This window comes from Pristis pectinata, chromosome 19 (assembly GCF_009764475.1).
Source record: "Pristis pectinata isolate sPriPec2 chromosome 19, sPriPec2.1.pri, whole genome shotgun sequence".
Classification (NCBI taxonomy): domain Eukaryota; kingdom Metazoa; phylum Chordata; class Chondrichthyes; order Rhinopristiformes; family Pristidae; genus Pristis; species Pristis pectinata.
Window position 1 is genome coordinate 37442830 of NC_067423.1, and position 22488 is coordinate 37465317.

General features: G+C 39.8%; 1 pseudogene; it reads left to right on the forward strand.

The window, feature by feature from the left end:
• Window positions 1–22488, forward strand: part of LOC127580581 (solute carrier organic anion transporter family member 1C1-like) — a 41576-nt pseudogene that overhangs the window by 1989 nt on the left and 17099 nt on the right.

Sequence of the window (22488 nt, forward strand, 5' to 3'; positions counted from 1 at the left end):
TCTGCTACCTCCTCAAAAAATTGCAATAAAATTGGTCAAGCAAGATTTTTCCCTTTTGAAATCCATGTTGTCTATTCATTATCATATATTTTGTCTCCAGATATTTTTCTTTTATTCAGTAGTGAGTCCATTATTATACTGACAACAATGCCAAGGCTCAATGCTCATTCCTTTCCTCCTTTGTGGTGTGTTTGGGGCATCTTTCCTCACATTAATAAACAAACATTTGTGTTTTAGTGGCTCCAACATTATCAACTATATCCACCTTCTATGTGGATATTCACAGATTTTTGGAATGAATTGGTTTTATCAGTGTATTCCTTTCCTCCTCAATGGTGTGTTTGGAGATATCGCCCCCACAATAAAGTTTGATAAACAAATACAAACCATTTTCCTGATCAAATGGACTGGGACATTTGTGTTTTAGTGGCTCCAATATTATCAATCATATCTGCCTGTTAACTGCTGCTCCGTATCTAAAGGGTAGTGTAGCTTATCAACTGAGCATGTGCTGAAACCTCTCAGTTTTTCCAGAGATGTTTTAATACAATTATCTTCCATAGGCAGTGAATAATTCAGCATGATAGTAATTGAGCTGGAGCACATACAGTACTGATATAGAATATGAATCATACATGTTGTATATGTATGAAAGAAGTCATTCCTTTTCACAATATTTTAATTTGGAATATATTTGCCATTAATGAACCAATTAATGAACCATTTCTTGGTACAGTTGGTAACATCCACTTCTAAATATGTTTTATTTTTGAAGCCATTTATAGCAGCCTTGTCCATTGCTTTCTTTGCAAAAGCATTATCTGGGAGCTACATGAAGAGTGCAAACACACAGATGGAGAGACGGTTTGATATACCTAGTTCACTTATTGGTATCATTGAAGGAAGCTTCGAAATTGGTGAGTGTTGCATTCTGAACAGTCTTATGTAAGGGTTCCAGGTAGTCAGTTATGATGAACTTTGGGTGGGACAGTTATGCAGGTAGTAGAGGTTCAATCCTGACTTCTGGTTCTGTCTGTGTGGAGCTTGCACATTCTCCCTGTGACCAAATGGATTTCCTTTGGGTACTCCAGTTTCCTCCCACATCCCAAAGACGTGCTGGTTGGTAGGTGAATTGGCCGCTGTAAGTTGCTCTTAGTGTGTAAGTGAGTGGTAGAATCTGGGGGAGTTGATGGGAATGTGGGGAGAATAATTGGGATTAGTGTAGGATGGTACGGGTGATTGGTAGGTGGTTCAAACTCAGTGGACTGAAGGGCTTATTTCCATGCTGTATGACTCTATGACTCAAGTCTGTGTTGTTTATGATTAAAGGGAATCTGCTAGTTATCACCTTTGTGAGCTACTTTGGAGCAAAATTTCACAGACCAAAGCTAATTGGAGCTGGTATGATACTCATGGCTGTTGGAACATTTTTAATAGCTTTCCCCCATTTCATCATGGGAAGGTAAGTTTCTAAAGTAAATGTTCATAATTACCATTACAAAATGTTAAGCATGTCACTGAAAACTTTCATGTTATGTGTTAACATTAATAAATCTGTTGACTTTTGCACAGCTATGAGTATGAATCAGCACTTAGACCTTTGCACAACTCAACATCAAGTATGTCCTTGTGCTCAATAGATCCTTATATCAAGCTGAAATCAAAATTCATAGATGCATCCTCATTACTACCTAAACTAGGCAAGTAGAGTTCTGTCAGATTTTGAAGAGTTTATATCTTTTATTCTACATTGTTTCTTATATCTATTTTACCTCATGAAGAATATATATTGTTGTCTCAGGCTGTGAAAACAAAGCTGAGTCCTCACTGTGGATATACATATTATTTGGAAATCTTTTGCGTGGAATTGGTTGAAACGCCAGTCATACCTGTGGGTGTCTCTCATCTTGATGACCATGCCAAACAGGAGAATTTTGCCTTCTATCTGGGTATCTGCAGGTTTTCAGAATGAATTGACATATGCAGAACTTTTACAAATCATTTTTGACGGTGCATTGATCAGCTTCCAACTGAACAAAACCATTCTATTCAGGATGTATGTACACAGTCGGACTTTTGGGACCAATATTCGGCTTTGTGCTGGGATCATTTTGTGCCAAGTTGTTTGTGGATGTCGGATTTGTTAGCTCAGGTAAGGGTTGTGAAGGTTTTCTGATGTTTGACAGCTGAATTGGTTTCCAATTCTAAAATCTTTAGCTTCTCAAACTACAAGAAGGATAACTTTTTCCACTTTTAAGAGGAGGCTTGATGTATGCACAAGCAAGAAGAGAACAGAAGGATACTGGGGACAAGTCGGGAATTAATGTAGGATGGTCCGGGGAGGCCAAACAAGTTTATTGACTGATTGGGCCAAATGACTCATGCAACAAATTGAGCAAGCAAGGGCCAGGCAATTAGCCAAGATGGTTTTCCCATTCATTACCTGATGCATACACAGCACAATTTTCTAATATCGTCTTCATGTAGTAGTGCTCAAGCATGAGAAGAGTCCACAGATAATCTGAATCAGAATCAGTTTTATTATTACTGACTTATATGATGTGAAACTTGTTGTTTTGCAGCAGCAGTACAGTGCAAAGACATAAACATTGCTATATAATTACAAAAATAAATAAATAGTGTAAAAAAAGGAATAACGAGGTAGTGTTCACGGGTTCATGGACCATTCAGACATCTGATGGCGGAGGGGAAGAAGCTGCTCCTGAAACACTGATTGTGGGTCTTCAGGCTCCTGTACCTCCTCCCCGATGGTAGTAATGAGAAGAGGGCATGTCCCAGATGGTGAGGGTCCTTAGTGATGGATGCCGGCTTCTTGAGGTACTGCCTCTTGGGGAGGGTTGCACCCATGATGGAGCTGGCTGAGTCTACAACCCTCTGCGGCCTCTTGCAATCCTGTGCATTGGAGCTTCCATACCAGGCTGCAATGCGACCAGTCAGAACGCTCTCCACCACACAAGGCAAAATCTATCCCAAATGCACCCATGTGTCTCAGTAACCTGATGTTGTGACTTCTCAGATGCTTTCCCATATACAGCATATAAACTGCCTTTTACTGCTTAAAGTTATAATTTCTCCCTTGATACCAGAGCAGTTGCTCTGATGGGTGTTTTTCACTCATATGGATTTCTGGGAATTTTATACAAAGCCTCTTACAGACACTGTCTTACAGGAATGCACTGCCTGCAGAGGTTGTGGGGACAAATACATTAGGGACACTTAAGAGAATCTTAGAATGATAGAAAAAATAGGGGGCTATGTGGTGAGGGAAGGTTAGATAGATCTTAGAGCAGGATAAGATGTCGGCACAACATTGTGGGCCGAAGGGCCTGTATTGTGCTGTAGCGTTCTATGTTCTATATGTTCTATAGCCACAAACCACGTTTTCAAGCTCACCTGAAGTACAGTTTGCCTGTACGCTGACACATTGGTGCTTTATATACATAACAAGTGAGCTGTGCAAGACAGAAGAAACATGCTATGACAGACACCCTTGCTCTTTAACTCCCCATGCTGAATAGTGAACTATTTTGCCGTTTTTCCTCTGGCTGTCTACCGCTTTTTCACCATAATTCATACATTCTGCAAACCTCTCTCTTCCAAAGGCCCAGTGCAGCCATTTAAAGGTAGTCATTATGTGGAAGTCACTAAATCTGTCGCCATAAATCCTCTGATTTCTCCTGAGCACAGTTAGAAAGGTGGGAAGAATGAGTCAAACTGCTGCACATCTTCTGCAAATCTTGTTTCCTGCTCTGTCAAATCAGTGCTCCTGCATTAGAATTGTAGGATCATACTGCAAGGAAAAATACTGTCAAATTGGAAGAGTTATTAGTCCCACTCCTTTGCTCTTTCCTTCCCCGTGCATTTATTTTTCCTTTTTGAATATCCATTGTGAAAACTACTGCTAGATCTGCTTTCTGGTTGTACATTCTTGATCATTACGATTTGTTGCATTGACGTGAACATCTTTTCATCTCTTCATTGATGTTTTCTTCCATGTGACAGGATCAACAGCAAAAGGTTTTACGTTGCTGATTCAAACCCTGGAATCCCTAATCTCACACCACAGCTGGAATGCCTTCACCATTGGCCATGAATCAGCTCAAGAAGGCAGCTCCCAACCACTTTTTAAAGGACAACATAGGATTGGCAATTAGTACCTTTCTTTTTCAATCATTTTATTAGTTTTCAAATTAATACAGATTAATATATAACATCAATATTTGTACATGTAATACAAAGAGATCAGGGAGAACAATCATGGCATAGATAATCTTAAAGAACAATAAAATATAAAAAAAATCTGTAGATCCAACGATCTCTTAGTAAATGAGTATAATATAAAAAGAAAGGAAAGAAAAAGATTTATCGCAATTAGTACCTAGCAACACAATATTCTTTGCATCAAAATGGAGCTGCCAAACTCACAGAGCTGGATCCAGCCTCTCTGAGGCTCTCCTATATCTGGCTGAGTGACTGTTTCACGGCAACCAGAAATATAAGTGTTCATTGGAGAACATGCTCTATTTGGAATCATTGTAACTATTGACAGTATCATGTAGACCATTGTGCTGGAGGTGGGCTTAAAACAAGCAGCCTATATTATAGCAAATAATGTTGATTTACTGAGCAAACAGTGTCTATTTGAGCTGTGGAGGAAACTGAATTGTGAGTGAAACTACAGCAACTTCTCCTAATTAAAATGGGGTAACTTCTCCAATTAGTTCTCCAGTAGGTGGAGAAATAATTACTGAGAAATTATGTGCACAAAATCACTCTTCTGCCGTAAACAGAAGTCCAGGCTTGACTGACAGGAGAATTATCCAATCACCTTTCTGCTGGTTGGAAATAGTGCCAGCACTATAGAAGCCATTTGGAATTAGTTGGGCTTGCTGTGTTATTTGCACCATAGTTATTGAGCGGGGATAACAAGTACATTGTACTAAAAGTAACAACAGTGAAACTATGTTCAGTGTGATGTTTAACATTTGTAAAAAATGTGAAAATGCAACCTGCACTTTCTCCCTGTCCAAAATAAGAACTCCACACAGATCAATCTCTGCAAATGGCAATGTGGGGAGTTTAAAGTACTTATCAGTATCACACAGAACATTTGCTGCTGGTGTCATACAATTTAAGTGAAGAGTGACTGCAAAACAGTTCTATTCATGTGTATGTGCTGTTTATTCAAATGCGAGACATTGATGTAAAACTCAAAGAAAGCTGAACCAAAACCATAAATGGAATTTGTCATCATTCCAGGCATGCTGATAGATAGTCCAAATGATATATTTCGAAAACCTACTGATAAAGATGTTCAGAAATAAATATTCGGATTTATAATGTTTATATTTATGATGAAGAGCAGGAATGCAGTTAGGAAGCAAGTTGCATTGAGCAGTTTTATTCCATCCTTTTAGTCTTCTTCAATGTGGAAGGAAAGTAACTGGTTTCTATCATTCTATGCGGAATTTCACTGGAGATGTGAATCTGTTTTTTTACAGACAGTCTAACAATTACTCCCAAGGATAGTCGTTGGTCGGTGCTTGGTGGCTTGGCTTTTTACTAGTCGGAGTGATATCCGTTCTTGCTGCGATACCAATTTGCTTCTTTCCAAAAACCATGCCGAGAGAGGGTGAAGGAAGGAAAAGACAAAGGGGTTCCATGAATCAGGACAAGGAAGACAACCATGGTGATGCTGGTCAAACACCTTTGGGTCAACTAAGTTTGCAGCAATGACAAAAGGCAAGTGCCCTTCAATCATGGCTGACAGCAGCAGGTTTAGTAAATTGCTCCGATCATAATATATCTGGTCCTCATCTTTGATAAGAAAAGCTGGTGAAATTAGGTTTATGAGATGCCAAACTCCATTCCTACCGAGCCCAAGTGCTGTCATATTCAACAGCAGAATAATAGTAACTGTTTCAAAGTTAAACTACTGATTGTCAAGGAATTTGTGACATCCTCAGGAGTTCTTTGTGAACGTGATTCCTCATGCAGTTGCCTGCCATGAGGACAGAAGGTACAAAAGGAACATTGCTTTCAAAGTGTTACAGGTTAAGCAACAATTACAGGAAATGCATGTTGTTACACAAGATTGTTAATATATTATAACTGTCATAATTGGCTCAGGACCCCAATCCACTTTCCTAGGCTAATGTGCATTATCATATCGTAAACTAAAAGTAACAATCGTATCTGGAGTAGTAAGCTCATGTGTTTTAAGTTTTTCATATCTAGCAATAATATTAATTTACACCTGATACTGACTCACTACAGGCAGCCTACCTCACCTAATGATAATCGATGGAAAGACCACAATGAGTTCTCTGTTGAGTTCTGCTTGGCAGCTTTTCCCTGTCTTAGTGGGAATTTTACGTTGTAATTTGAGATATGAGAATAGACATGAAGTGATCTGCATTTAAAATTTTATCATTAGACATAATTACAGGGATACAATTTAAAATTCAAGCAATCTAATTCAAAATTTAGGTGGACTGAAGACAAATTAACTGGAGTAAATAAAAACTTTGAAAAAATACTCAAAATGGTGGAAATCTGAAATAAAAACATTAAATGCTGGATACACTCAACAGCTCAGGCACCTTATGTGACGAGAGCTTCTGATGAAGGGTCTCTGACCTGAAACATTAAATCTGTTTCCTTCCCACAAATATTGCCTGACTTGCTGAGTGCTTCCAGTATTTTCTCTTTTTTTTTTAAGGTAAACGTGTTCTGTTTAATTGTTGAGTTCAAGGACCATAACTGTTTGAAAGTGAACAAATAAAAAATAAACTAAACTAGACCTAACCAGAAAGGTTAATGTAAGCTTCTGTGTAGTCTTAAATTACCTGTTTTCTGTACCTGTGCAGTATAACTATTTCATACAATGTACTGTCTGAGGAAAATATTTGCATAGCACAGTATAATTGCAACATCTATCAGGTATACCTGTGTCAAAGATATCTGTGTAGCACTGATCTTTTATACAGCAAACTAGAAATTCAATCAAAATATTATTGGTTTTTCAAAGCTATCCAACTGAAAATATGGTGGTGAGTCTTACGTTTTCTATCATGAAACATGAGAATGATCACTACGAGGTCATTTTGTATCACTCTGGAGCCTCCATGGGCTACCTCCAAGCATGACTCACTGTTTATGCCCAAGTGCAATCTCCACATCAGGATTAGATATGGAGAAACAAGAGACTGCAGATGCTGGAATCTGGAGAAAGAAACTGCTGGAGGAAATCAGCAGGTTGAGTGGCATCTGTATGGGGAAAGGAATTGTCGACATTTCAGGTCGAAACCCTGCATCAAGACTCAGGGTGCACGTGATGATGACTAGCCCTCGGTAAAGCTCCTTTTCAATGCTCCTGCTGAGTTTCTTGGATTAACTGTTCTGGCAGTGATCATCATTGGTCACTCCTGGGACAACTGGATCTTTCCAACTGGTCTTATCCCTTACCTGCCCTGCACTCTTTCACCTTCAGTGCACTGCTTTCCCCCACCACCTCCAACGCCAATGTCGGCCTATTCCCTTCCTCTACCAACTGAGCAGCAACCCCAATGTGCCAGTACTTCAATTTGCCAACCCCTACTTCAATCTCCATCTACACCTCTCCTCCATCGTCTATCCCACTGTCCAGTCCTTGGCTTCAATGCCCCTCAACCTTCTCCACTCCAAGGAAAACAAACCCAGCCTATCCAGTCTCTGCCCTCCTGCTTTCAGATAATTCCTCAATATTTACTTAATCAGCCGCTTCTACCTCTCCCATTTACACTTGATATGAATGGTGGAGGTGTAGTGGCTGAGTCACTGAATTCATAACTGCAGAGACCTCCGCTCAAGTCCCACAAAGCAGCCACAGAATTTAAATTCATTTAATAATCTTGAATAAAATGAAGTTAGTAAAACTCTGATGTTAAAAACCCATCTGGTTCATTGTTGTCCTTCAAGAAAGGAAATCTTCCCTCCCTCCCTGGCCAGGCCGACATGTGACTCCAGATACATAGCAATGGTCAACAAGCCACTGCTGGTTTTGTCAATAATGCCCAGACCCAGTGAGTTTGCTTCCCTCTTTTTTTTTAAGACTCCTTGTAATGGTTTGGTGCAAGTCTGAGATGACTTAATCTGAACATACTACAGGTTGAAAACTCTCTAGTCCAGCACCCTTGGGATCTGACAGTTGCTCCTGATCATCTTCCTCTGAGCAGGAGAACTGTTTATCTGGTGGGACAGTTATTGAAATGGAAGCTGGAGGATTCCAAGAACTGTCCGTAACCCAATGTTTCAGTAAGTCAGCAATGCTGTCGGCTGAGTTTGCTGTTAGCTGAGATTGCAAAAGTTGCACTGGTAGATTAATTAGCTATTGATTAGTTATAGATCTTAGTTAATTTTAGATCTTAGTTAGAATTAGTTAATTAGTATGGATCTGTACTACAGATTTGAAACATGCTAGACCACAGAATGCAGAACCCCATAATTTCACCCTGCATTACAAATGCTAGTGCCAATATTAGTGCTGCTTTCACCAGCACTAAATCCATAACGCTCAGCTCAGCAAGTACCAATAGATTTTCTTGCTTTTATTGGTTGTGAACATTTATCAGCATTCCTTTGAGGCAATCTGTCACTTCCTTGGTCATCCACATCTCCATGCTCCATGTACCTTCATGCGCATGGTCAGGCAAGGTTAAGACTCAAGATCTTCTGGGAATGGTGAGCAATCTGTATTTGCCACTCTCATTACCTTCCAGGTTGGCTTTTAACTGAAGAAGATCTTCCAAGAAGCAACCTGGTCTGAGAAGCTGGCTCCAACTTGACTGAAGAGACCTGCCGCTCGTAAAATAACAAGCCTTGCCCGCAGAAATGATTACCCTCCCCCTCACAGCCAGTCCTCTTCTTTGAAATAAATGGACCTATTGAACGGATTTCCCAGCACAGGAACATGGTGCTCCATCACTGGACTCTTCAGGGGGTCCAACAGTATAGTGCAGTAGGAATGGCAATAGGAAGGATATCTCAGGGATTTAAGATTCCCAGGTAAGCCTGCGCAATTGCGGAAGCCGCATGGGCAAAAATCATCAGATCCATGGAAAACAGCAGATAATTCTCCGGAAAATCAAGACCATTTTAGGTTCATCACAGTTGCCTTTTTTATGATTTGTGACAAGCTTTGTTTTATTTTGTCCAAGGTATTTTAAATTAAACTTGGGAAAAGATTTACTTTATTATTCAAACTTTTGTCAGTTCCTCATCCACCTACTTCAAAACATTAAAGCTGAAATTTTTCTTGATAGCAAGCAACATGTACATCAGTTTAGTGAGAAAGATTTTAGATCTGAACATGCATTGTCAATTTATTTTGTCTTTCAACTTCTAACATAAATCACTCTTTCTCAAAAAATAGGTGTTTTGTTTCCATGACAATTGCAAATTATACTTCAAATTTTTATATGAAGGGTAAAACATTTCTTTCTGTTTTGCAGATTTCTTGCCATCTGTGAAGAGCCTGATTTGCAATCCAATCTATTTTCTGATTTTGCTACTAAGTGTGCTTCAAGTCAACAGCGTGATTGGAAAATTAACTTACAAGCCCAAGTTATTGAACAACAGTATGGACACACTGCATCGAGAGCCAATCTATTAGTAGGTTTGTATTTTACTTTCACTGATTTATTTGAGTTCCACTTGGTAGGAGGTTTGGAATTAAATAGTGCTCACTGGAAAAATGTTCAGTTAGAAAAAACGTCATTAGTCTCAAAGTCACTGGGGTTTAGGGTTTATATTTTTGCCATTGTGGCTTTTTCGTTGAATACTGGGCAAAGAGGAAAGTCTGAATGGTGGAATTATCTTGAGAGACTCATAGGATCACAGAGCCATATAGTGCAGAAACAGGCCCTTCTGCCCACCACGTCCATGCCGACCCTTTTGCCCATCTGCATTAATGCCATATGCCCACATTAGGGCCATTTCTTGCCTATTTAAATGTCTGTCTATATACCTTTAGAATGTTGTAATTGTATTCGATTCTACCACTTCCTTTGACAGGGTGTTCCAGATGTCAACCACTCTTTGTGTAAAAAATTACTTTATCTATGTCTACATTATCTATGCCCCTCATAACCTAATATACTTTTGTCACGCCACCCCTCAGCTTCCTTTGCTTCAGGGGAAACAAGCTCAGGCTCCTCTCTGAGTTTCCTATCTTCCTAACAGAATTCCCCAGAATTTTCTTCCACTAATTTTAAGAGGGAAGGAATCACTTGGTTTGGTTTATGGTTCACAGTCAGCTACAGGAGATTTTCCATTCGGTGTTATGCCCAAATGACGTTTGACATGTATAGATGATGATCTGCCCACTGCAATCAGTGAGTCTTAACAGGCAACGGCATAGCTGGAGTATTCCAATGGCCAGGAAAACAGGAAATGCAAAGAAAGAAAGACTTATCTACTTAGTTTCTTTTCTCTGGATGCAATTGAAGAAGCATGTTTGAAGAGAAATCATTCTTCTCATCCAAGAAACATTGGAGCAACGAGCAATCTGCTGGAGGAACTTAATGGGTCGAGCAGCATCTGTGGGGAGAGAGGAATTGCTGACATATCGGGTCAAAACCCTGCATCAGGACTGAGAGTAGAGAGGGGAGGTGGCACCCCACAGATGCTGCTCGACCCGCTGAGTTCCTCCAGCAGATTGCTTGTTGCTCCAGGTTCCAGCATCTGCAGTGTCTTTTGTCTCTAGGAAATGTTGGAACCTATTTACACACAGCATGGTCTGAAGGACAGCAAAGTAATTACCAGTCAATCTATTTTATTGGTATTAGCTGAGGAATAAATAACGGCCACACACCAGAAAGAACCCTTCTGCTTTGTTTTGAAACCACGTCATAGGATACTTTACCTGCAAGGACAGGTTTAATGTATCATCCAAAAGACACCACTTCCGCAAAAGTATAACTCTCCCTCAGTGAAACATCTGTCTAGATCACAAAGTCATATTCTTCCGGCAATATTTAAACCAATAACCTTCTCACTCAGTGTGCTGCAGCTGAACCAGTACTGAATCCCATGTCCATGACTCCACTCCACTTCCTGTTACATGAGACTTAGTGCCAGAAGTGGAGCCTTATAACTTCATTGGAGAACTCTATTGGGTAAGTCAATGGTCGCCGAAGGCAAAATGCTCCAATGGTTGGAGTCATATCCCAGATAAAGATGCAGTTGTCGGAGGTCAGGTCGGAGGCAAAATATGGTATCTCCACGCAATTGGAGATTTGTTTAAAATTGCAGCCTGGTCCCCATTTCTGGAGAGGAAAATAGAGAATCTGAACGTATGCACTCTGCAAGCACTCAGAAACAATATACTATAATCCAAGATTTAAATGTCAAGAACAACCTCATTCAACCATTCTGCCCTAATAGTCTATACTAGCATTTATGTTTCATTCAGGTGTCCCCCTATTTCATCCAACTTACCTGCACATCCTTTTATTTGTAGTGGTTTTTCTTTTATACCTGTGCTCTGGAGTGAGCCTGAACCAATCCAGGGAGGGCGAAACTAATCAAGATTCACAGAAGAGCCCCACCATAAACTCTCTTAAAGGGTTATTAAGATTGCATAAACACCGTGGTTAAAATAATATATACCAAATCACTACAAACTAATATGAGATAAGATGTATGAAACTACTAAATTTTATATGATGTAAAATACTCCAAATTGTTGTCCACAGATATGACCTTGAAACTTCAGACTTTAAACAGCTGTGACCCTTAACTGTAACTGCGATGTCCACTCAAGTATGCTTCAGTCTGACTCACTACGGGTAATCAATTCTGTCTGCAGTTACTTTGCAAGCTATCTATAACCTACTCTTTGTAATGTAGTACAGTGCTGTCCACAGCTTCTTGCAAATTGCACAGTCTGCTCTAAGACCCTTGTATTTCAAAGTACAAAAATCACAGGAATGACAATGTCATTGATACATCCTCCTCATTTGATTGCACCAACTTCATCCTGTTTTCCCGCTGAAGACCATAAACTGTGCAATATATAAATGTTTGACATTCAACCATTAGCATCTCAAAAATGCTTTGATTAAGAAAGGTCTACGTTTAAAAGCATTTTGAAAAGTTACCAATGAATAGATGGACCAGGGGGAGAAGTGGACCATTCAGCCCTCTAGTCTGCTCTAGCAGTTAATAAGTCCTGATGCCAGGGTCTTGACCCAAAACGTCGACCATCTCTTTGTCTCCACAGGTGCTGCTTAACTGCTGAGTTCCTCCAGCAGTTTGTTTTTTGTTGGCATGTAATAATTCATGGCTGATTTTATTTTAGCATCAATTGCATACCCCCTCGCTTATCAAGTATCTATCTACCCCTGCCTTAAAAATATTCGTAGACTGTTTTCCATGTTCTTTGAGGAAAGAATTCCAAAGATTCACAAACTACTGAGAAAAAAAATCACCTCATCTGTTTTACTTTAAACAGTGAACTCTAGTTCTAGATTTTCCCACATGCGATCCTCTCCACACCCACCTTATCAAGACCCTCCAGGGTTTTATATGTTTCAATTAAGTCACGTCTCATTCTTCTAAACTCCAGTGGGTAGATGTCAAGCCTGTCCAACCTTTCCTCACAGGTCAACTCACATATGCCAGCTATTAGTCAGCAAACCTTCTCTGAATTACTTCTAGGTGCACTAATATCCTTCCTTAAATAAGGAGACCCATACTTTACACAGTACTCCACATGTGTACAATTTGTAGACCAATGCCTTGTCTAACTGAAGGATAACCTCCATAGTCCCCATAGCAATGAAGTATAACATTCTATTAGTTTTCCTTGTATTGTGCCATCTCTGCCTACTAGTCCTTTGTGACACATGCACCACAACACCCAGATCACTCTGCATCTCTACAATCTCTCATCATTTAGATAACATGCTTGTTTTTTGTTGTTCCTGCCAAACTGGAGAGCTTCCCACACTTGTATTCCATTAGCAAGGTCTTTGCCCACTCACTTAACCTGTATCCTCTTGTGTCCTCTTCATAACTTACTCTCCTTCAAAGGTTTGTGCTATCACCAATTTTGCCAACGCTGCATTCAGTGCCTTCATCCCAAATCATTTGTATATATTTAAAATGCTGAGGTCCCAGCACTGATCCCTGTGGCAGGACCACTCATTACATCTTGTCAATCAGAAAAAGATCCATTTATGGAGATACAAGAGATTCTGCAGATGCTGGAATCTGGAGCAACACATGCAAAATGCTGGAGGAACTCAAACGGGTTCAGGCAACATCTATGGAGAGAAATAAACAGTCGACGTTTCTGTCGAGAACCCTTCATCAGGACTGGAAAGGAAGAGGGCAGAAGCCCAGAATAAGAAGGTCGGGGGAGGGACAGGAGCACAGGCAGGCAGGTGATAGGTGAGTCACATGGTTGAAGAGCTGAAGAGCAGCAGAGATCACAGAGGGGGACAGTGAGAGAGGACCTCACAAGAACTCCTGTCGAAGAGAGGAGGAAAACTTCTTCAGGGTAGGCATGTCTATCTCGGTTTCCTGTTGCCTGCCAACCTTCTGTCCAAAACAACATGTTGCCTCCTGTACCATGAGCTTTTATTTCGATGCAGTACCTTATTAAATGCTTTCTGGAGGTCTATTATGGTACATCCATTAGTTTCCCTTGATCCACAGCACAAGCTACTTTATCAAAGGACTCCAATAAATTGGTCAAAGATGATTTCAGTTTCACAAAAACCGGGGTTGATTCTGCCTGATTACCTTGAATTTTTCTAAGTGTCCTGTCATAAAGTCTTAATAGTAGCTTCTAAGGTCTTCCCTGTCACAGATGTTCAGGTAATTGTACTGTAGCTTCCTGTCTTCTGTCTCCTTCCCTTTTGGAATAAAGGAGTTATATTTGTTATTTTCTAATCTCATGAAAATCTCTCCAGAATCTTGGGAATTTTGGAAAATTAAAACCAATGCACTAACTTTCTTCCTAGTCTTTCTCCCTAGTTTAAGAACCCAAGATGAAGTCCATCAATACTTGGAAACTTGTTAGCCTGCAACTCCAACCACTTGTTCAGTACTGCTTCCCAAGTGACTGCAATTTTCCAAGGTTCCTCCCTCCCTTCCAATTCCCAATTTGCATCTATTTCTGGAATGTTACTTGAATCCTCTGTAGTGAAGACTGATGCAAAATACCTGTTTTAATTCATCTGCCATCTCCTTGTTTTCCATTATTAATTCACCTACTCACTTTCTGTAGCATCAGTGCTCACTTGCTAACCTTTTTAAATATCCATTGAATTTTTACCATCTGTTTATATATATGGCTGCTTTGCCTTTTACTTTATTGCTTTTGTTCATATTATTAAATGTTGGTGAATAGGTTTCATTCTAGTGAAAATTTATGGTGATAATGCAATTCTGATGTTCACCACTTTCAAAAGTTTGTAGGGAACAGAATTTGAATTGATGCTATTATTGTCATGTGCGAAAATAAAAAAAAAATGCAGAATCTGGAGATCTTAAATAAAAACAGAAAGTTCTGCAAAACACTCAGCAGGTGAGGCAGCAGCTGAGGAGAGAGAAACAAAGTTAACATTTCAGGACAATGGCCTATCAGCTTCGAGCTGAAGCATTAACTCTAGTTCCCTTACCACAGAGGCTGCCTGACCTGCTGACCTGTTCTTAGCATTTTCGACAGCAATGAAAAATATCTGATTATTAACTCAGCTGAATGCTCCATTAGTTTAAGGTATTGACATGTGGCCGATGGGTATGAATAAAATATTTCAACTTATCAGAATGTATAACATGCAATAGTTTTGAGTAAATGAGTGCTAATCCATTTTCGCTACTTCAGTGACTGTCAGGTAAAAAGCAGCTGAAAACACAATTATTGGCTGTAAGCAGAACTATTGTTTTTGAGAAGTAATGTGCATCTCATCGGATTGGAACTCAATGGAATAATGATGGTAAGTGTTTGATTCAGATGTTAATGATACAGGAAAAATACAATCCAAGCTCACTGATAACTGGATGAAATTAATGGGAATGAAGTATTAAATGTTATTTTCTTCTCCCTTGAAATAAGCAATGACCATTATTCTGACCTTGATAACCCACAATTTCTCATCTATTCACTTCAAGGGATAGTAAACGATAAGGCAGATCACAGAAACCCCATCTACCTGTTACTATTCTTCCTAAACATCTCTGTTATAGACCTTCACATCAGCTCTGGCTGGGAGAAAATGAAGGAACGGTGTAAGGGCCCAAATCTCCAGAAAGGAAGAGGAGGGACTCGGACGGATGGGATGGCTCCGTTGGGAGCTGGGCGTAGACCTGATGGGCCAATTGGCCTCCCTCTGTGTCAAAAGAAGTAAAAAAGTAAAGATTGGAAGAATGTGGTTCTAACATCAAATGTCTTATTTCAGGATTGTTAATGTTCCTCCTGTGGCGATTGGGATTTTTAGTGGAGGACTTGTGATGAAGAGGTTCAAGTTAAGTGTGACTGGAGCTGCTAAGCTGTGGATTGGGTCTGCTCTTGCTGCCTGGATGTTCCATATTTTATTTTTTTGCTATGGGTGCAGGAAAACTCCAGTGGCAGGTTTGACAATCTCCTATGAAGGGTATGTATTATTCAATGAAACTAAAACAATAAGAAAGTCCCTTTGAGTGTGTATCTATGTATGGGTTATTGCCTTTTCACATGTCACATTGTTGCTTGGTCTTTTCCGTTTTTAATTATCACAACCATCTCACTTTTGTCCTTCATACCAATTATGCCAATAATTCAAGTCATATTTTGTTCAAGCAAGGATAGGAATTGCTGGAAACACTCACTTTGCAATGAAGAAGAATTTATGTTCAAGCTCTATGATGAGAAATATATTTCTCGGAATCACTGTTTAATGTATCCAATTGCAAGGTTCAGTTTTTATTTTGCCATCTTTATTACTATTTACCAAGCACCAATTTGTGCTTAACAGACCACCTGAATGTAGGAAAACACCTCAAGGTGGTTTGCATAAGAATAACTAGTCAACCACGAAGACTGAAGTGTATAAGGAAACATTAGAAGAGACGATTTTAAAAGGCTTTTATTTTGAAGGGTCTCTTAGTGAGAAGGCAGATATCAAGGCAGAGGGTTTCAGGATGAGGCATCAGAATTTCAGGACCTATACAACTGATTACAGTCACAGGATGGCAAAGAGGGAAAAGGTATGAGAGAATTTAAACAACAAAGAAATTAAAACAAAGAGATTATCAAACCAGGAAATATGGTTAGCCATTGGTGGGATAATCTGTGGAGCCTGTGGATGGAGTGGTCCATAACCTCCCACCTCTCTGACAGTGTGCAGAGTGGTCCATAACCTCCCACTCTCTGACAGTGTGCAGAGTGGTCCATAACCACCCACTCTCTGACAGTGTGCAGAGTGGTCCATAACCTCCCACTCTCTGACAGTGTGCAGAGTGGTCCATAACCTCCCACTCTCTGACAGTGTGCGGAGTGGTCCATAACCACCCACTCTCTGACAGTGTGCGGAGTGGTCCATAACCACCCACTCTCTGACAGTGCGTGGAATGGCCTATAACCACCCACTCTCTGGCAGTACGTGGAATGGCCTATACCACCCACTCTAACAGTTGATGGAGTAGGTCAGTGTGTTCCAGGATTTAGGACACTTGATGCAGGTTAGTATTGACCAGTAGTATTTGATTAAGCTCAAGCTAAGGGAAAATGGAATATGACCAGGAAAACAATTGAAAAGTTGGGTCAATAAAACAAGTATACAAGTTAACACTTCAGTTTGTACAAATGTAGATATTCAATTTAATTTCTTTTTTCTGATCATATTTCATGGTATGACTAACGTTCTTCAATTTGAAAGCACTCCTGGCATGCAGAAAAGCAACCATTATCTCTAAGATCTGCATCATCTGCAAATTGTCAACTGTTTAATGATCCACCCACTGTGACATTTAAACATGTGCTCGCATTGCATTCTTTAGTAACATATTGAATAATTATACAGAGGCTTTTCACTATGTTTATAAATGGCTTAGACAAAGGAATAGAGAGCTGTACAGCAAACTTTGCTGATGGTCTGGTTAAATCCACAGTAAATATTATTGAACACAGGAGCATTAGAAATAGAAGCAGGAACAAGCCATTCAGCCCATCATGCCTGCTCTGCTATTCAATAAGATCATAGCTGATCTTTTAACTCAGTGCCACTTTTCTTAACATCTAAAAACCTATTGATCTGTCTTCACTCAGTGACTGAGTACCCACAGTCACTTCAGGCAGAGAATTCCAAAGATTCAATTCCCTCTGGGTGAAGAAACTTCTTATCTTTATTTTGAGACTGTATTCCCTGATACTTGACACCCCAGTCAAGGTGAACATCATCCCTGCATCTGTCCTGCCCAGCCCTATAAGAATTTTAAATGTTTCAAGGAGATCACCTTTCATTCGTCCAATCTCTCCTCATGGCATTATCGTTGAGCCCATTTTTTAAATCAATCTCATGAACTTTTATTGCACTCTCTCCTATTGTTCCTTTGGGTAGGGGGTCCACACATAACAGTAAGGTCTTGCCAAGGCCATATTAATTTCACTAAGATATTTCTAATCTTTTCCTCAAATCCTCCTGCAAAGATAAAGTCGAGTTTATTGTCATATACACAAGTACATGTACGCACAGATGTAATGAAAAGCTTACTTGCAGCAGCATCACAGGCACATAGCATTAGATAAGCAGCGTTCACAAGAAAAAACATAACTTAAACATTGCAATAAAGGCCAACATATCATTTGCCTTCCTAACTGTTAAAACTAGATCTCTTCTCTCATTCCATGGTGAGCCATTCTCCAATGCTTTCCAGATTCACTTCCTACTTGACTGCCAGTATCTGTTGCTGACCCACACTGCCCCTCCTATATAAGATATGCAACTGCATGTCGGCTTTAGCATTTACGCACAAGGCCCCTCTTAGCAGCAACACTTTTCAATCTCTCAACATTTGAAAACATCCTCAGGTTTTTATTTCTTTCTGCCAGAGCTGATGATCTCACATTGTTCCATTGTCATGTTCCATTTGCCACGTTCCTGCTCTTTCACTGAACCTGCCCTCTTTGAATCCTCTGCACAATTCACAATGCCACCCAGCTTTGTAGCATCAGTAGCCTTGGATCTACTATAGTTTATAAATGGGCAGAACGAGTCACCCGCGTTTAATCTCCCCGTACGTCTTTGGAATGTGGGAGGAAACTGGAGCACCTGGAGGAAACCCACGCAGACACAGGGAGCACATAAAAACTCCTTACAGACAGCGATGGGAATTGAACCCCGATCGCCGGTACTGTAATAACATCATGCCAACTGCTACGCTATCATGCCTTGATCCTTGATCCAAGGAATTTGGATCTAAGGCATTGTCCAAATGATCCAAATCATTTGGACAATGATCTAACTCATTGATGTCACCGTGAGCAGTAGCTTACTAGTTGTAGTCCTCCCATCCTGAAAATGACCCATTTATTCCTACTTCTCAAATTCTGACCATTACCAAATCTATATATTATCTCTAATACAATATGCACTTATTACTTTTTAAAAGCCTCATGTGTGGCACCTTTCTGAATATCCTGAATATCCAAGTATACCACATCGATAGTTCTTTCCATATTTATCCTGCTACTTACAATTGTCAAAAGGACTCAATAGATTTGTCAAACAGGATTTCTATTCCATCCATCCAAGTGGACTCTGCCCAATCCGATTATTATTTTCTAAATGTTCTGCTACCACTTTGTTAAAAATAGATTTCAGCATCTTCCCTACTGCTGGTCTGTCATTCTCCATTTTTCTCTCACTGTTTCCTTAAAATAATGGCATCACATTTGCCCGTTTCCAATCTGTGGAAATCATTGCAGAATATCTGGAATTCTGGAAGATGACTAACAGTGCATCATTATGTCCATAGCCACCTCTTTCAAAACATCGAAGTGCAGGTTATTGATTCCTCCTTCAGTCCCATAAATTTCTCCAATAGGGAAGTCCAGAAGAAAAGGTTATATCCCTAAAGTTAGAGCTGGTACATCCAACAGGAATATAAGGCAGCATTTCCTCACATGAAAGAGTGGAAATCTGGAAGTAATTTTCCTTGAAATTTGAGGCTTACTTGGAAACATCAGAACTGCATTTAACACATTCTTGTGGGCAAGAATATTCAGAATTATAGAACCAAGCAGAATAAATAGAGATAAGCAGATTAGTCATGATCTAAGTCATAGACTCATAGAATCATGCAACACAGAAACAGGCCTTTCAGCCCATCATGTCCATGTTGAACATCAAGTACACATCTACATTAATCCCATTTACCAACACTTGGTCTGTAACCTTCTAAACTTTGACAATTCAGTTGCTTGTTTGAATACTTCTTATATGTTGTGAGAGTAGCTGCCTCCACCACTCTCTGGGTGAAATAGATATTCCTCATATTCCCTCTAAGCCTCTTACCCCTTCTTCTAAACCATATCCTCTAAATTTAGATACAAATGAGGAAATACCAATAAAGAAAATGATTGAATAATAATCTTTATTCCTATATCCCAATGATACACAATAGCCCCTGGTGAAGAAACAGTGAGAAATATTGCCTTTTTGTCTTGACTTGAATCTCTGGTTATGTTTGATTAAAACAAGTTTCTCATAAGCAGTCCCCAGAAGTGGCTTAAATTTCAAATTTGCCCATCCCTACAAAAAAAATTGTTGGAAATGCCATGAGAGATTTGGAGTTTAATGTTTTGATTAGTAAGTCAATTTCTTTCCTCACACAGTTTAGAACAACCATTAATTATTTAATGACATAATAGCATACTACTTTCCTGCTAATATTTCAGAATAGCACAGAGTTCACACGAGTAGCAGATATTCGCTGGCTGTAACACTGGCTGCATGTGTTCGAGGACAGAGTGGAACCTCGTTTGTGTAAAAATGGGATTACGTATGTTACACCTTGTCTTGCCGGCTGTAAATCATCAAATGGAACAGGGGTTAAGATGGTAGAGGATATTTATCTTTTCATTTGCTTGAAAATGCTTCTGTGAAGCACCTTCGGACATTTGGCAATGAAGTCATAGACCATAGGCCCTTTGACCCAAGTTGACCATGCCAATCAAGTTTTCTACCTGAGCTAGTCCCATTTGCCTGTGTTTGGCCCATATCCCTCTAAACCTTTCCTATCCATGTAACCCGTCCAAATGTCTTTTACAGCTTCTGCTGGCAGCTCATTCCATCTACCCACCACCCTCTGTATGAAAAGCTTGCCCCTCAGGTCCCTTTTAAATCTTTCCCCTTTCACCTTAAACCTATGTCCTCTAGTTTTAGTCTCCTCTATACTGGGAAAAAGACTATGACCATTCACCTTATCTATCTGCATCATGATTTTATACACTTCAATAAGGTCACCCCTCAGCCTCCTATGCTTCAGGGAAAGAGTCCCAGTCTATCCAACCTCTCCTTATAGCTCAAGCCCTCCAGTTCTGGTAACATCCTTGTGAATCTTTTCTGCACCCTTTCCAGCTTACTGACTATAGCTGGGTGACCAGAACTGCGCACAATACTCCAAGTGTGGTCTCACCAATTACCTGTACAGTTGCAAACACAACCATCCCAGCTCTTGTACTCAATGCCTCGACTGATGAAAGCAAGCATGCCAAATGCCTTCTTCATCACCCTGTCTACCTGTGTCACCACTTTCAGAGAACCACGTACCTGTACCCCTACGTCTCTCAAATTGCTGTTGTTATTTGGGAAGATAACTGTGCATTCATTCCAAAAACTGGTTTGTGAAGTATTGGAAAGTGTTTGTGACCTGGATTTTAAAAGGTTGATGTGAAAACTTTACAGTTTTCCAAAATGAAGTAAAATAGAAACATTTCAGGTCCTTATTTTTTGACATATCAGGTAAAAGCAAAATGATTAACATTTGGTAAACATCAAAGTAGCTTGATTGTCAAGGATTTTCTTTAACTTAATCCCTTTCTTTATTAAGATACTGTTCAAATGGACACAGGGATAAGTACCCTCTAACCTACAAAAGTGTTTAAATGTAATGATAAAGACCTTCAGCTCTCTCCACAGATGTTGCCTGACCTGTTGCATTTTCCCAGCATTTCTGTTTTTATTTCAAACTTCAAGCACTGCCACTTATTTTTGATTTTTTCATTAACTTCCTCACAGTCGTAACAACGCTATGATCTTTTTGTCAATAGGCGATCTCTGTTCCTTTGAGTAATATTAGCAATCTAAATAAGTGTATAACCAATATCAATAATATTTTGTGGGAAGATCCATACTGAAGCCCTTGTGAAGCTTACTGACAAGTCCTATGGAATATGATGAAGGAAGGATGGAATCAGGGTGGAAGAGCAAACAGTAGGGCTGTAAGGTCGAGCAGGCATGGAGTCAAAGTCGAGTTTATTGTCCTGTGCACAAGTACATGTAAGCACAGGTGCAATGAAAAACATACTTGCAGCAGCATCACAGGCACATAGCATCAGGGACACAGCATTCACAAGAAAAACAGAAAGTTAAACAAGAAAGAACACAATTAGCATTAAAAAAAATCCATTGTGTTGCAAAGTGGTCAAAGCGGTCGTAGTGTTGCTGTACTGAGTAGTGATTAGGGTTGTGCAGGTTTGGTTCAAGAACCGACTGGTTGAAGAGAAGTAGCTGTTCTTGAACCTGGTGGTGTGGGACTTCAAGCTTCTGTAATCTACTGCCCGATGGTAGCTGTGGGAAGATGGCACGGCCCGGAGGAGTGATGACTCTGTAGATAAAGTACAGTGTTGACACACACCACACATGGACATATGAATGCAATTATCTTTCTGAGTTGAAGAAAAGTGCCACAGCAAACAATTAAGAGTTTACTGTTACTTATCTTACGTTGTTATAATATTGATATCTAGGGAGAGCACGGATTTCTTTCACACATATTAGTCCAAATTGCTTTGTGATGCCATTTTGCATCTTTACTTATCTGGGTAAGTGATAGTAAAGAACCATCAGTTAGAAACAATGAAGATATTTCACAGGCATTGGAATAGATTAAATATTTTAAAAATCTTCTTGGATTATGGCACCAGTGCTGCTCCCTATCATCCACCTGCATTATCTTTCTAAACTGGTGGTGAGCCTTATCTGGAAGAAGCTACAGTTGATGTAATGAAGGTACCCCCATTGTGCTAAAGGTTGGGAAATTCTAGGATTTAGAACAAGTGATGATGAAAGACCTACAATAGATGGATAAATGTCTGATGGGGGTGGGTAATTTGGAAATGATAGTGACACCTACTCCCCTTGCCTTCCAGAAACTAAAGGGAATGGGTTTGGGGGGTTCTGGGCAAAGCAGACTTGGCCAAGTGAAACCCTGCAC